The sequence below is a fragment of the Cyanistes caeruleus genome, chromosome 1 (genome assembly GCF_971803275.1).
Source record: "Cyanistes caeruleus chromosome 1, bCyaCae1.hap1.1, whole genome shotgun sequence".
NCBI lineage: Eukaryota > Metazoa > Chordata > Aves > Passeriformes > Paridae > Cyanistes > Cyanistes caeruleus.
The window spans coordinates 50,095,825-50,112,360 of record NC_141701.1 but is presented as its reverse complement, the minus strand read 5'-3'; the positions used below and the strand labels follow the sequence as shown (position 1 = coordinate 50,112,360).

Below are 16,536 nucleotides of genomic sequence, written 5' to 3'. Positions count from 1 at the left end.
CCTTGAAAGGGCGGTGTCCTGCCATATTTGCAGACCAGTATTTGCAGACCAGTATTTGCAGAGGTAATGCCTTGTGCAGCTATCTCACTAGAGGAGATCCAAGCTTGGCTGGAAGCAAGCCTTTTGTGATTCCCATCCTCACAGAGCCACATAATAGAAGAGGACTGTGATCCAAAAGCTAAGCTTTCATTAATGCCAAAATAAAACTCATATATAAATAGAATGTGAACCAGGTCATTCTTGCCAATCCAAGTTTGTAGACAGTCTGAAATAATAGCTCTGAGCAGTATATAAACTGTTCCCATTCTTCTCAATGTGGTGCTAACTAGAAAATCTAATTATCACAATTTAAATGTCAGCATCATTAAATATTTTGCTACTGAATACTCTAACAGAAACATCCAGCTGATATGCTCTTACTGCATTCCCAAACCATCTCCCATATTTTTCACCATATGCCAGATATACCACCTGTCCTCTGCCCAGTCACCAAAACCTTCAGATTTCTCCCTACAATTTTTACTACAAGGTAATATAGCATTGTCAATCTGACAGCCTAGGGTGCATCTTGAAAAGCCTGGGAGAAGGTAAATAAAATTTGGTGTTGAAATGAAGACAGCAATCCTTTGCATGCAGTAATACTAATTTAATTGAATATAATACTGATTTTAAAATTCTTTTCTGCATTCACTTTGACACAGTAAGATGTTCATGATTGCGTTCATCTGGATCTGATGGCATTTCAGACAGTCACATTCCAGTTTGGGGAGCTGGTAATAAAGATGTTGGCTAGAAAGATGAGGCAACACATAAGGGTAAATATTTGTCAGAAGAATAGTTGCTGCTGGTTCCTCAGTACAAGCACTTTTCACTGGTTGTTGCATATGCTGTGCCAGAGGCAATATTGAGCAAATATGGCTGTTAAAAAGTTGCAAATAAAGTCGTGATTTATTTCACTTTTCATCAAATCTATGTTGTTTTGGTTTATTTTTTTTTTTATAAGAGCCTTTGTTGAAACACTTGCATCAAATGGTTAAAATAAAAATTGAACTTTCAGACTTACTCATGACAGACTCATAGAATCATTAAGGCTGGAAAAGACCTTCAATATCAGAGTCCAGCTGTTAATACAACACTGCAAAGCCCACCACTAAACCACATCCCCAAGTACCCCATTTACACACCTTTTAAACACCCCCGGGGAGATGACCACCACTTCCCTGGGCAGCCTGTTCCAATGCCTGACAGCCCTTCTCATGAAGAAGTTTTTCTAAACCTCCTCTGGCACAATTTGAGGCCATTTCTTCTTTTCCTCTTGACTGGTATTTTGGAGAAGAGACTGACCACTACCTCATTACAACTCTCTTAGTTGTAGAGAAAGATGAGATCTCTCATGAGGTTCCTTTTCTCCAGCTCCCTCAGCCTCTTCTCACAGGACTTGTGCTCCAGACCCTTCCCCAGCTCCATTGCCCTTCTCTGGACGCGCTCCAGCCCCTCACTGACCTTCCTGAACTGAGGGGCTCAGAACTGACACGGGAATTGAGGTGCAGCCTCACCAGTGTCAAGGGGGATGGTCACTGCCTTGGTCCTGGTGGCCACTATTGCTGATACAGGCCAGGATGCCACTGGCCTTCTTGGCCACCTGAGCACACACACAGTGGTTCATGTTCAGCCACAGACAAACAGCTCCCCAAGGTCCTTTTCCCCCAAGCTGCTTTCCAGCTACTCTGCCCCAGCCTGTAGTTCTGCAGGGGTGCAGGACCCAGCACTTGGTCTCGACAGAAGGGCAATGAATCTGGGGAAGGTGTGAGCACCCATCTTCATCCATGGGAAGTCAGTTGCTCTGCAAGTATGTTGTAGGAAACAAACTCTTTACAAAAGTGTAGGTAGACAATATCCACAGCCTCCCCCTCATCCACTAAGCAGGTCATCTTTTTATAGAAGGAGACTGGATTAGGCAGTCACAAACCCCTGCTGACTGGGCCTGATCCCCTGGCTGTCCTGCGTGTGTCATGGCATTCAAGATGGTCTGCTTGCTCCATGAGTTTCTGCAGCACTCAAATCAGACTGACAGACTGACAGACCTCTAGCAGCAAGCTTCTAATGACCTAGAGTTCGTATGCTCAAAGTGTGGACAGAAATTATTATCATGAAATGCGCATTCTATGCATGAAAAAAATCAAGAGATGAAGAGATGGGTTGATGTAAAACTGAAGTAGTATGGCTCTGAGCTGCTGAAGAGGTTTTTCCCTTGAAAACCCTATGGTCAGAAGTGCACAGTTCTGGCCTTTCTGTCTGCTGCCTTGCCCAGAGGTAATTACTTGCCCATGCACAGCAGCTCGTGTGCCAAAGTAAGTCCTGTTGCTGGAGCAGGCTGAGCTCCCACACAGCTCCTGAACATGTCTGTAGCCAGTAGGTCATGGTTCTGCCCAGGACACAAGCTGGCATCTGTCCCAGGCAGATCTGATCCCAAACATACCACTGGTCAATAAGAAAGACAGATAGAGCAGCAGCAGCCAAGGCTGCTTGAGGAAAGGCACTGACACCTAACTTTGGCTGCTGGCAGAGGAATGTGTCCATAGAACTGCAGCCTGAAGGATCTGGGAAGAGAGCACCCATCCTCATGGATCCTCCACTGATCACCACAGGTATCTTTCATGGCAAGCCATTACTTCCCTGAGTGGTTGCTATTGCTTCTCTGAGTGATGGCAATGTCCCTAAAATAACAAAATATATTATAGAATTTATCTCTTGAGATCATGGGTTTGAGGTAAGACTATGAGCTAGAGTTGCAGTCCTGATGAGAAAGGCTGTATATGAATTCCTGATGGCAAAATATATTTAATGTGAATCACACTAGACTTCATGGCTGGCAGCAGTTGATGACACTTTAGACTGATTCTCCAGTGTCTCTTGCATCAATAGATCTATAAACAACTGCTCCAGGAACTGTGCAAATGGAGCAAAATGAACAACCAGGTCTCTGAACTTTCTTTCCAGATGTTCAGGTGAGACATGAGTTATAAAAAATATCTCCTTGATGATGTCATCCTGGACATGTAAATAAAAGAGAACTTCATATGTCAAGGCAGCCGTACTAACCACATTCTCTCTGTCCTTTAGATAATATCACTGCTGTCAAAATCAAATTGAATACTTCATAGTTTCAAAACAGGAAACACAAGTTTTCTCTCAGAACAATCTCTAGGTGAGATTAAAATTGCAGTTCCCTTTAAAATGTAGACCACTGCAGTCTGTGTTGTTGTTTCAAAATTTTCCAACTCAACAATTTGCTCAAAAAAGGGAAGGCACAGTTTTCACTGGTACCCACTGTAGACTTCAAACAGATGCTAATTGTGATTTTGGAAACAATTAATCAATGAGTACATTAGCATAGGGATTTTGCCATATAACTGGCAAATAACTTCAAAAATTCCCTCATTTGGTACTCCAAAGAGGTCCTCTATCAACTCAGGTTGATCAGCTCAATACCTCCTCTTCTGAACTTGGTGTCTCAACCAAAAAGTATAGTGTGGGCTACTGCTTGATTTGGGCTACCTCCAAGAGCTAATCCATAGTTCTTTGGGTGCAGATTTGCCATCATTTTGGAAAGATACACCAATGGAAAAAAAAAAAAAAAAAAAAGAAAAAAAATAATAGACAGTCCACAGAGACCAAAGATTTCTGGTGAGGGACTTGGTGAGGAACCATGAGAGAACAATTCAGATGGAAACAGCTTGGATTTCTAATGGTATTTTGTTCTTCTTCTGTCTTTTCATCTCTTTCCAGTCTGCTGATGCTTGGAGTGGAGAGTGTGTGGTCTCATTGCAGCCATCCAGAAGGAGAGAATTAGTGGTCTCTTCCATGACAAGATTAAAGAAAACAGACTTGTAAAATAAATAAAAGTTTAGTCGGATACGAGCATTGCCAGTGGGAATGAAAACCAACCCAAATTTTAAAGTACTATTTTAAAAGCTACCCATTCATAGAGGAAAAAATTAGAAAAATAACTAGATATTTTGTAGGGGGTCAGATCTTAAGCCTCTCTAGGGAGCAATAGTCTCCAGAGGTGAGTGGAATCTTAGCTCCCGGAGCAAGTCTGCAGCAGGATATGGAGCTCATCTGTGAGTCTCACAGGATGGTGCTGGCTGGAAGTGCTGTATTTCCAAGCAGGCAGTGCTTTCTTGTGTGCCATACTGCAAACACTTTTGCTGTTCTGATCTTACCAGACTGTGAAATATTTTCTTTCCTGCTCCTGGGGGAATCTCACAAAGGAAAATTATAAACAAACAAACAAAACCCTTCTCTTTGTTCCCATGTCCTTTGACTGTTCAGTGAAGTTCTCCTGTGAAGAGGCCTGAACTGGAGCTGAATGGGCAAGCTGAGCTGAATAAATATCTTTTGATAAGCTGAGATCTCAGAAGTCCTCAGTGGTAGAAAATGCATTGATATAGATCCATCAAAGCATTTAAAAACTATGTCCAAGGCTCTTAGTACTGGTGATATTTGACCTATAATGAAAGTAATTTACTTGGCATCATCCCTTCCAGAAAGAAAACACACTAATGGCTTATTATTTGATAAGTGATTTCAGTGGAAACATTTCTCATTCTTGAATAAGGTTTTCATCCATAAAGAGAGTATCAAATCAATGGTAAAGGTATTTTCTAAAGCGAAAAAGAATTTGGAGATTCTATGTAAAGTCCTTCCCTTGGCTCAGATATTTTGTAGAACACGACATGATGAGGTTTCCACTTTGAAAACTATTTTGACTGAAAATAGGAGAAAATTTTAACCAAGAAAGAAGATCTTTTACCTGATATAGCTTTTTCCCTAATAAATTATTTCTGCTTCCAAATGGTCTACTAATCAAAATAAAAAATGAATGTACTTTTTATTCTACCCATGTATGCTATTGTAATTTTACTTTGTTCAGCTACTATAAAAGGGAATTCTTTTTTTCCTCAATTGTCTTTCTTTCCATTTGAATAAATATATAAATAAAATATGTAATACAAAACACATACTGGAAAAAAAAAAAAAGCTTAAATGAAGAAATTATAGGATTTAATATGGTTACTGCATTATTTATTTTGCAAGGAGCAAAAAAATACTGTCCAGGAAGTAGCTGAGTCATATTCACCTCTGCCAACCTGAAAGCTGGAGACACTCAGAATTGAGTGTAGGCAGCTCTAAAGTTATCCCAGGTAACTGCAGTGCAGAACTGGATGAGGTCAACTTTAGTGAAAGGAAAAATACATAACGTCTGGACAGACAAGGGATGCAATGGCTATTTCTTACTGTTTGAAGAAATACTTTTTTCCCCTAAAACCTCATGTTTGTGTTTACCAGCACAAAAAGTTCACTGGTGGAATATTTTATGAAAACATAGTTCTTAAGTAAGTATTGCAAATTTTTCAAAGAAAGCCATTTTGAAAAAAAGGAACAGTCATATTTGTAATAGCTAAGGAACAGAAACCACTTAGGTACCTCACAGTATTTGCCTAAACTGCTAGTGGAGAGGATTCAGATGTATTTACTTTATCAATTCACTTTTCTTTCATAACAAACGCTATTTTCTTATCATTTTTACATGGTTTAATTAATCAAGACTAGTGAGAATAGCCCTATTTCTATTCAGGAAAAAAAGAAAGATAAGAACCAACCACCAGAGTCATCATCATCCTGGTAAGAGTTACTCAGATGTGCTGTTTGCTTAATAACTGGAGAAGATAAAGTTTTCCATTTTACTGGAAGCATGCACTGTTTGGAAACATTCCTTATCTCTCTATGTCCTAAATACCAATGTGGAAATTGAGAAATGGCCCCTCCTATTACACCCATATGGGAGATGATCTGCAGCCTGCAGGATGCATTTGGTTGTGCCAAGCAGTTCCCGCTACTCTTAAATCCTGAAGGATTATTGTTCAAAGGAAACTGGAGACATCCAAACCCATGTCTCACATCCTGGAGGTTTTAGAGTTTCCCACAGGATTAATTATTTACTGAGACCTAGTTTGGGTCTGGCGTACAGTGAGGGAAATTGCATTTGACAGCACAATATTCACCTCTCTCAAGTCTGATCTCGGCCATCGGTGACTGGCATCAGCCAGTCAGCAACTGGAACAAAATTTGAAATACTTTAGGAGCAATTGGTGATGGTTTTCTGCCTAGAAGCAAGATAAAACAGATTATATCTACAGTTCTGAGGCACTATTTTAATTCTGAAATGGTAACATTTTCTACACCAAAATACAGTTAAACTGAGGGACAGATAAAAATGGATAATAAATTATCCTAGTTTATTGCATTGTCTTTTGATAGCATTTTCTAGAGATATGTTTGTAGGACTGAGGTTATAAATCTACAGTTTTAATTATAGATTCTGAAAGAAAGAATATTGAGTCTATGCTGTCAAATCTTTAATTCTGAGATGTTTCTCCGCTGTTAATAAAGTGAATGATTTTTTTTTTCCATTTTGCATTTCATTCATTACCACTTTCATTTTTCAGAAAAAAAACCAAAAAACATTTCTGCAACAACAAAATTTGCTGGAGAGTTCAAATTCTACTTCCTTTTACTGCACCATCCTTCTTCATGGTAAAGTTATACCATAGGATTTTCTCTCTGTGTTGTAACTTACCTCAAAAAAGGATAATGGACAGAAAAATCATGCAATTCTTAAAAATCTCTGATATATGTAGAATTATTTAATGCAATATAAATGGAAAGTTTCTGTGTAAGACTTTGAAAAAATTTTCCTGATTAGACTGCAAGAGTCCATAGCATCACAAATTCATCTTCAATGAGGAAAGCGCCCCAGCTGCTTGAATTTTCTTAGTCTTTATCTTTCATCACAGTAACCTTTGGTACTCAGTACATATTAACCATTTTCCTTCTGTTTATTATAAATCTGAATTAAAATCTCAAATCCCATTCCAATAACCTGCTTTATTAGCTTTATTGTAGGCATGAAATCTAGTCCATAATGCTCTAATAGAGGGGAGCACTTAATGGTTGTATATAAAAGTAATTCCATTCTTTTAAATGCTTTACTGAACAAGGTGCTTGAGGATTAAAATCGCCCATAATGTTATCAAAAGAATGTAAAACATATTAAAAAAGTTTCATAAACAGCACAAAAATGTGCACGTTTCTGTTATCAAGATAAAAGGTAACAGAGTAAATGCGAACTGACAAGTTTGACTCAAATATTAACTTTGAAGGCACAATACAACCTCTGAAGTGGCACAGTCACAGGTTTATCAGAGAAATGGTGACACATCAACCACATAACTGATCCTCTTCCCAAACTGCTGATCACAATTTTTAGTGGCTCTCTAGTTTCCTGCACAGGTGTCAGGCCCTGGACAGAACATGGGGGCTCCACCAAAACCAGTGCCACACACCCATGACTCTGGCATATGGCTTGTATGAGTGGGATGGCAGGTGTGGCTACAAGCAATTTGGAATGGTTTTCTTAGAATATAAATTCATTTGTGAATAACAGACTGACAAAACAAGTCTTAACCCCTGCCAAGTAAGACAGCCTGCTAGATTACGTGTGTAAGGTATGGTGTAGTGGGACTGAATGCCATAAATTATCATAGAAAAAGTTATGGCTTTTGCTAAAATAATACATACATAGAGATGTATATTCATTTTTACTCTTTAAGGATTTTATATATTCTCTAGTCTGCATACAGGTAACACTCAGAAGTCAGAAAACATATGACCCGTCCTGCATTGCTAATATCCCAGAATACAAGCTGCCTGCTCTTTATTATGCTCTTTTCAGTTGCCTCACTGGAGTGATGACCACAAGAAATAATCATTCAGTCTCACCCATAAATCCCACACTATTTACAGATAGGGTTTGGCTGTGTAGTTGGACTTTTTTTTTATGCCTAGTCTCCACATTAATACCCATGCTAGAAGTCGTAATTAAAACTAATTGCTGTCTTCTGTTGGGCCAAGACTCCAAAGTGGGCAAGCTCTATCCTTTGCTTACTGCTTCATTGTCTTTACAGCAACACTTGAAAAATAAGGCCCTCAGTTATGAAAAGCTATTTTCCTCCACTCATATGATTAAGAATGATGCTACAAGTGTTAAAGAATTACTGAACTTAGACATATCCATTCTGCTGCTTTTGCAGTTGTTTGCATTTGATTTCAGAGTGTGGAGTTAATAAATTGTATAAAAGCAGTTAAATATGTCAACATATTTGTAGTTATTGAGTCTAATTGATGCTATTCTGTATTTCTTTATGTATTACCTATTGTTTGCAGGAGCTGTTTCATCTTCCAGCTCATTTGAAGTATTTTGTTTTCTAAGTAGGGCCCTCATGAATGTTAATAATCTTTTTTTTTTTTACTGTAATAAGTAAGAAGTTATTTGAGGTCCTATTTTAATCATTAGTTTTGATCCTTTTAGTTAAAATTGAAAACAAGATTAAAAACAGATTTCATGTTGATGCTCTCCCAAGACAAACGTTATCTCACTAAGGAATTACCATCTTCTCTCTTTCAGTCACTACTGTGAAAGGGCTGAACTGATTTTCTGGATTTTTTTAATGATATATGTACCACTTGTCTTGTGATAACTTTTGCAGCTGTCAGGAAGTTTAACCCTTCCTCTCCAGAATTTTAAATCCATGGTCTAATGAGGGATAATAGTATGGTCTAAAAACACATGTAAGTTCATTAGACAGTCTTGCTTGAAGCATTTTTTATTTTTGCATATAACATGCCCTGCAGATTATGAATCTTAAGTATGTGCAATGGTTCTTTTGCAATCAATCCATGATCCATGCTGCTAAATCCCATACAATAATCAAAATGGTTTCAATAGCAACTGTCACAGTAAGTGTCATTGATGAATGACATAGCCATAATATAAAGGCTTTCAGGAAGCACCTTTACAAATTTTCTGATCCCCAGAATGTTTTCAGTTCGCTTGTCATCTTTATTTTTTCAACTATAAAAGCCAAAGCTTTAAAAGAAAACAGTGAAAAGGCAGCTACACAAGCATGGTCTGCTTAATGTCTTCTAGGCTTCTGGCAGCTCAGATCAAAACAAGCCCAGCCTTACCTACAGCTGGATCTGGCCCTACACATCCATCCTAGCCCACCTGTGTCAGCAGATTGAGCGCTCATCTGGCTGGAGGCTGTCCCCCAAGGGCCACCCAGCAGGAGATGTGGCCAGGAACTGCGAGAGGGAGAGCACAGTCTTGGCAGAGCAGGGGAAGCCCCACAAATCTTCCTTGGAACTAACTCTGATTCCCAGCTACAGCTAAGTGCAGTTATAAGCCACTTCTACTGCATATTGTCAAGAAAAACAAAGAAAGGGAGAAAGAAAAGCAAAGGAGAAGAAAAAAATAAAACAAAGGAATCTGCAGCTTGCAAATGTTTTTAATATTTCAGTCTGTAGGCTCATCCCAAACTCCTGATGATCTGAATCCTTCTACCTCTCCTCCCCTCTCCCTACATGTCAAAGTTTGTCCCACTTCCAAGAGCTATGTACCCTTCCCAACTCAGCCCTTGGCAAAAAACAGTGCACAAGAAGACAAAAATGGGGGAGCTGCCATGCTGTGCTTTGGGTATGAGTGCCTAGCATTGCAATGGGGTGGTAAGAGGCAGTGACCTATAGTGGATATGCCAAATAATATTCCAAATAAGCATTCATCTGTCTTTAACTATGAGGCACCTGTTCATTCAGAGGATTAAGGCATATGTTTGTATCCCTCTGCGTTGCTAGACTTCTTCTGTGAGTGTTGGCACAGAAATGCAGGCTAGAATTTTCACCTTCAGATTGGAGCTATTTTTGTTGTATCAGTGAAAAAGACCAAATTACAAACAGCCAGCTAAGAGTACAGAAGCATAATTTCCACCATCAAATTAAAAAAGGTTTAGTCAGACATGACAAAAAGCATTTTATGTGAGCTTCATGAACATGTTCAGAAGAAAGGATGGATTTTCAACGAACTGAAAAGGGACACATTAAAAGCAAATGTAATGAAGCTTTGCTGCTCTGGTATTGTATAGCATCCTGAAGGGATCTTTCATGTCACTGGGGTAGAGAGCAGTGCTTCTCTTGAAGCATTTCCCTAGACAGCCTCAGGAAATCAAGCTGTGACACACATCTGGATAGCTCTATACACAAATGGCATCGCATTTAGAGATGGAGTTGGCACAGAAAAAAATCGGAGTCCATGCACCATTACGCATTTCTGCAAATTCTCAGTTCAACAAGAGCCATAAGCAGACTGAACAGCTTTGTCAGCAAGTGAATATTTTTCCATGCCACAGACCATCAGACAAAAAAACCTTACCTGGAGAACCATCTACAGGACAGCTGGCTAATATTTTACCATTTTGAAGAAGATATAAAATCACAAATCTTAAAAAAGCACAGTAGGAAATGTGAAGCATGGCATGATCCAGTGTTTTCACTAAAATAATAGGTGTGGAAGATTCAGAGAAATCAGAACAGCTATAAAATTTGTCAGACTGGAAGTATTTAAGCAGCTGAAAGGGTTATTCATACAAATTAGTTGTTGCTTTACTGTTTATCCCTAAAGGAAGAAAGGTTTCATAACTTTGTGGGAGAAGCTGTATTGCTCCAAGGCTGCAATACACATCTTTTTCAGTCTGTTTTGTGAGAGGAGTTCTAATTGACAGCGGGATGGGACTCTAGCCTGCTTTATGGAAGACTGATTTAAGTGCTGTAGGTTATATGGTGTTGCAGTTAGATAAGGCTGCTCCTTGCAGGAAGCCAAAGTTCACAGAGTTCAAGGGTTGCTTCAAGTCGACATTGTTTTTACAAGTTGGGGAAAATCTGTTTGTTAAAATAGAATTTTTTTTTTCCACTGAAACACAGAAGCACAAGATAGTTAGAAGCTGTCTTCCTGTCTCTGAGATCTTTTTCTGGGCTTTTCAGGGTTGGAAAGAAAAAAAAGTCATTTGTTCTTGGCTACCTTTCTGAGGCCACACACATATTCTGCCTGTCCAGTTGCCTCCTTGGTTTGTGCTTCTTTCCACCCACAAGCTAATGCAAAGCTTCAACCAAATCAATGCCCCGTTTCCTGGTTTTGCAACCAATTTCCAGTGAAATCCCTCTAGCCACATGGCTGAGCTTCCAATCCAGCCTTCCTATATTGTGTTGCACCTTGGGCGGTGGCTTGGCTTGTTTCAATTACCACCGAATAAATGAGGCTTTAATTCCTCTTTCATTTCATCTAAAAGAAAGACGATCAGCATGCCCTTCCACTTCAGTGTGGTCTGGGATTGTCCAGATTTCACACTTGCAGGCAGCCACCAGTTCTGCCCAAAAATACAATATGCCTCCTGCATATTCACGTCAACCAGACCGAGGACAGATGTTTCTCTGGTTTTACTGCACTTTTGGCCCGGACTGATGAGCCATTTTAAGGGAGAATGGCCAATCTGCAGTACTGCCATCTCCTTCACTTTGTAATTTGTTTTAATTTGAAACACGGGAGTGTATGTGTTCCATCCCAAACTTTGAAAAGAAGCGTTTTCATTTCAAACTAAAGAATATACATACTTGGCAGCACTAACCGGGAGATCCATGTGGACTTATTTATTCTTCAGATTAACTCAGAAATAAATTTGATGGCAATGGATGAAAAAAATGCTCTTTATTTTACAAGCATAATATGGTTTTAATACGCTGGCATGTTGTTAATGATGCGTAACATATTTCCGTTCATCAAAGTCAGAAAATGGAATTGCAGTGGAGCCATTTGCTGTTTTCTCATTGAGAAGTAGGAAGAATGTTCTCTGTGCGGTATCTGAATTACTCACAGAATCACAGAAAGGCTGAGGCTGGAAAGGACCTCTGGAGGTCACCTTGTCCAACCCCCTTGCTCGAGCAGGGACACCTACAGCAGATTGCCCAAGGCCCTGTCCAGATGGCTTCTAAATATTTTCAAGGAGGGAGACTCCACAACCTTTCTGGGCAACCTGTGCCAGTATTTGACTGCCATGACTGTAAAAAACGGTGGTTTTTTTTTGTTTTCAGGAATTCTTTGTGATTTAATTTGTGTCAGCTGCCTCTTGTGCTGGCACTGAGAATCACTGAAGAGGCCTGTCTGTCTCATCTTTATTCCTTCCCATCAGGTATTGACATACATATGTAAGATGCCCTTTCTCTTCACCAGACTGAGCACTCTGAGCCTCTCCTCCCACCTCAGAAACTCAGATGCATTAGTGATCTTTAGGGCCATTAGCTGGACCTCCCTGCAGTACATTTGTATCTTTCCTGTTCTGGGGATCCCAGAGCTGGACCCCAAACTCCAGCTGTGGTCTCACCAGTGCTGAGCAGAGGGCAAGGATCACTGTCCTTTACCCGCTGGCAACTCTCCTCGTCATGCTGCCCAAGGTGCTGCTGACCATCTTTGTGACAAGGGCCAGTTGCTGCAATGAAGATCACATCACTGACTGGTAATCAGCTGCTCATACATCAGAACCTCCAGGCCCATCAGAACCTCCAGGCTGATCCAGCTGATCAGCACCCAGCCCGTACTGGTGCTTGGGGTTGATCCTCCCTAGTTACAACACTTTGCTATTTCTTTTTACTGAAGTACATGAGATCCTTTCCTGTCCATTTCTCCAGCCTGTCAGGGTCCCTCTGGGTAGCCACACAACCTTCTGTGGTACCTGCCTCTCCTCCCAGCTTTGTCTCATCTGCAAAGTTGCATTCTGCCCCATCATCCCGATCATTAATGAAGAGGTTACGGGGCGCTCCGGCACCAAACACTGAGCCCTTGTGTGCACTGCTAGGGACTTGTCCTCAACTGCCATTGACCACCCCACTCTGCATCTGGTCACTCAGACAGTTTTCAGTCCACCTTAATGTCCTTTTGCCTAAAGTATATATTGACAGCTTATTTATGAGGGTTCTTACAGGAAATAATGTCAAATGCCTTTATTACCTTGAAATGTTCCAGGATAAAGCAGTGTCCACTGCTCTGTCTTCATCCACTGAGCAGGTCACCTCATTGCAGAAATCTGTCAGTCCACTTAAAATGTCAAATAATGTATTTCTTGCTATTCTTTTTAGGGGTCAAGCTTCGGAGGCTGAAAAAGCAGCATTTCATGACATTATGACAAGATCATAATTCACAATATTTCAAGTCTTTTCTGTACAATTTGATATATATGTGCTATAGATTGTTATTATTATAAAATTAATTGAAATTATTCACTAAATTACAAGACAATCAATAAATAAAAGCTCAGGAGACATAGAAATGGCTTTTTCATTTGCAATTTTAAAACAGAAAATGACATTTTCTTATCAGCAGTGAAAAATTGCTCTCCTGACATGGGCAAAGAATGATTCTAAAGTAAATTCCTTTGGCTGAATGAAAATATGGTGTGGGATGAATTTAAAATTTTAAACAGCATGATGTGGACATGCAATTATAGTCACAGATAGCAATAAACGACCAGTTACATCATCTGGTCAAGTCCCTTGCCAATGCTAAATTGAATTTTGCATGCAGTTCTTATTTTTTTTAGGCAGTTTGGACACATTCAGTAAATGTGATAAATACACTTTAAAATAAAAGTTATTTTGCAGTGTGTCAGAAGCCTGGAGAGAGAGGAAGAGAGAGAAAGAGAAGTATCACTTCAAAGTACTCACTGTTGATACATCAGGTTAGTCTCCTTTCAGCTTTACAAGAAAAAGCTGACAAGCTTTAAAGGAGGCCTCAGTGCACAAAGAAATCGATGGTAAAGTGCACATTGATTTCAATAAATCTCTTTCAGTCACCAAACCGTATATTAGCTGGGGAACGGATGCGGCCTCTTCCTGTCTTTCTGTCTTTAAACATCATGTGCGCTGATGATGGTGTAAAAATAAAGCTGGGGATAGCTCTAATCTCAGGTAATAATGGTCTCCAATTTGAAAGCAATCCTCAGGGACTGGCAAATTATAACAAACACTGCCCTGGCCCCTCTAACAAACCCCAATTTAAAATGACCAGGCAGGGACAAAGCTGCTTCTGTGGTGTAGAGTTTCCTTTACTGGAAACGGAGCATTTGAACAAGAGCTCTTGGATTTTGCTGTAAGCAGGTGAGTTGTCACACCAGGATAACTTTTCAGGAACCTATTGCCATGGCACAGCAGTGAGGATCAGTGCCATGGCGGAAGGTCTGCAGGATGCCCCTGGGGCCAGAGGATGCCAATAGCCAGTGCTGCTGGCTGATGTGCCAGTGATGGTGGGGACGCAGGAAGGCCTTTCTGCAAAGAAAACACTGTCTGCATGGTATATTACTATAGTAATCATGGCCACTTTTATGTGAACCTAAACCTGCTTGCAAATCTACGCCTCTGGCCTCACCCTCAGAGCACAGATCTCAGGAAAATATTGGACTCCTCCTTCAGAATATGAAGTTCAGTTGCTGCCAGCCCCTCTCCCACCACTTGATCTCCCAGAAGTGTGTTAACAAGCAGTGGCAGATTAAGCATTATAAACTGGGTTCATTTAAAGCAAAAAAACCCAGCACTGCCACACAAATAATACAGAGGGACTATTAAAGTTTGTAAATATGAGGCCAGCCCACACTAGGAACTGCTGAAATGTGTGGAAATAATGATGCTCCCTGGTGCAAATGGCTCTTTAGAGTGATGCTGCAAAGTCTTACCTTCATTCATCACCCTGTGCTCTGTGCTTCCCTGAGCCAGCCCCCTGGGACATCCCGTGTTCATATCATGGTCAGACATGAGCATCCTCTCTGTCGCCAGGTTTCAACTTTTTATCACCTATTACCACAAGTTGTCATGTCAGGTTACTGTAAATCAGATTAACATTCCTCTAATGCAGACTTTGCAGGGAATACTTGGCAGGGGAACTTCAGAGAGGGGTGCTTAGGATGGTAATTTTAGTAAGGAGAGACTCCTATACAATGTGCTAAATGCATTAACCACAGTATAAGCAAAAAAAAAAATAAAAATACTTAAAGCTGTTAAATCCTATTAACGATGTAACAAATGTATGTAAGCCACCTCCTGAAATGTGGCTTTGGAAATAGGAGCAGAAAGCACCAGAGGAGGGTCAGCGTGATTTATTTCTGTTTTACCTGCCCCAGAACACCCTCATTTCCTGATGAACACAATGACTTGGCACAACTTGAAGCCCAGCAAGTCAGATTTCTCTCAGCAGACATCCTGATCACTCCAATAGATATTTTAGGAACTCACCATTAGTTCCTTTAATTAATGCCTCTCCGACAGGGACTGGCGCGGCCTTTCCCCACATCAGCAGAACAAAACACGCTTCAGCCATTTTGTCCCAGGGCTGGGCGATCACTTATGAATTACCTGAAGCCAGTTCCCCTAAAGTCCCAGGTACCTGCTGCCACCCTGGAAAAGCACCAGCCTTCCCAAACATAGCACTCACTTTATAGCACTTGATCTACACATGTGGCTCCTTCCTAGAGCCCACCTCGACCTTAGCAGAGATAAGAAACCCCTTATACTGTTGGGTGCGCTGTCAGCCCTTTCCTCAGTAACCAGTGGAAATCTGTGTGGCAGGACAAAGCCGCTTTCCTGCTCACAGCATCACTGCTTGCCTCGCAGCCCTGCTCCTGCTGGGCAGCCCGGCCTCACCGTTCCCAGCTGGAGCCGTGTCTCTGCTGACATCACCGGATTCCTGCTGAAGCATCAGCCGGGGTCGTGTCCCAGCTCACTCACCTCGTCCTGTGCACCCCTTGCATATCAATTTGCAAAGCTGTAAAAGTCAATAGCTGTACATAGATCCACAGTTTAAAAAAAAAAAAATAAAAATAATAATAAAAAAAAAAAGCAGACGCCCAGGAAATTTGCTTGCCACACAACTCCCGTAAATAGCAGGATGTTCTCGCTGAGCCGACCTAAGCATAACTTATCACAGAAAATTATCTCATGTGCTGAACAAAAATTTCCCCATCGGAACTTCAACCTTTGCCACTGGCAGCTGGCACACCGCGCCCCGCCTCCCAAGAAGCTCTCCCCCACGGGTATCCTTTGAACTCTTAAGACTGCATGTGATGGATCTCAGCGATCGCTTGTGCTGTGGGCAAACTTCAGGCGGAGGTGGCGGCAGGGGCTGCTGGCCGCACGCCAAGGGATGCCACAGCCCCTCCTGCCGCCGCCTGGCACCGCGGCCCGTGGGACACAGCCCTGCCTTCCCCGCTGTCCAGCAGAGGGATTTGCTGGCCACTGCCTAGCCAGCAGGCTTTCTAAATGCAGCAGTTCTGGCTGCCTCCCACGGGGGATAAATCAGCCTCGGCGCGATTTACAGACCTTGGCAGGGTCAGGTATAATCTTGGTGTTAATGACTTAGGCATGACACCCAAAGCTCCTGGGCTGGGAACAGTCTTCCACTTGTCTGGGAGGACATCTCACTAGCGTTTTGCCAAAGTCAGCTGAGAGTGGTTCTGGTTCTTCCCCGGTAAGCTTTGCTCCAGGAAATTCTCACTTCTGTATGGGTAATCTCATCACCTCCAAACGTGGCCGAAAATTTCCCGT

General features: G+C 41.2%; 1 long non-coding RNA gene across 1 annotated transcript; it reads right to left on the bottom strand.

Moving 5' to 3' along the window:
- Positions 1-631: 631 nt before the first annotated feature.
- On the bottom strand, positions 632-16,028 carry LOC111925024 (uncharacterized). The gene is made up of 4 exons (XR_002862014.2): positions 15,721-16,028; positions 14,673-14,790; positions 12,956-13,100; positions 632-789 (listed from the first exon to the last, which is right to left on the bottom strand). It is a non-coding gene; the product is annotated as an uncharacterized LOC111925024 (long non-coding RNA).
- Positions 16,029-16,536: the final 508 nt, after the last annotated feature.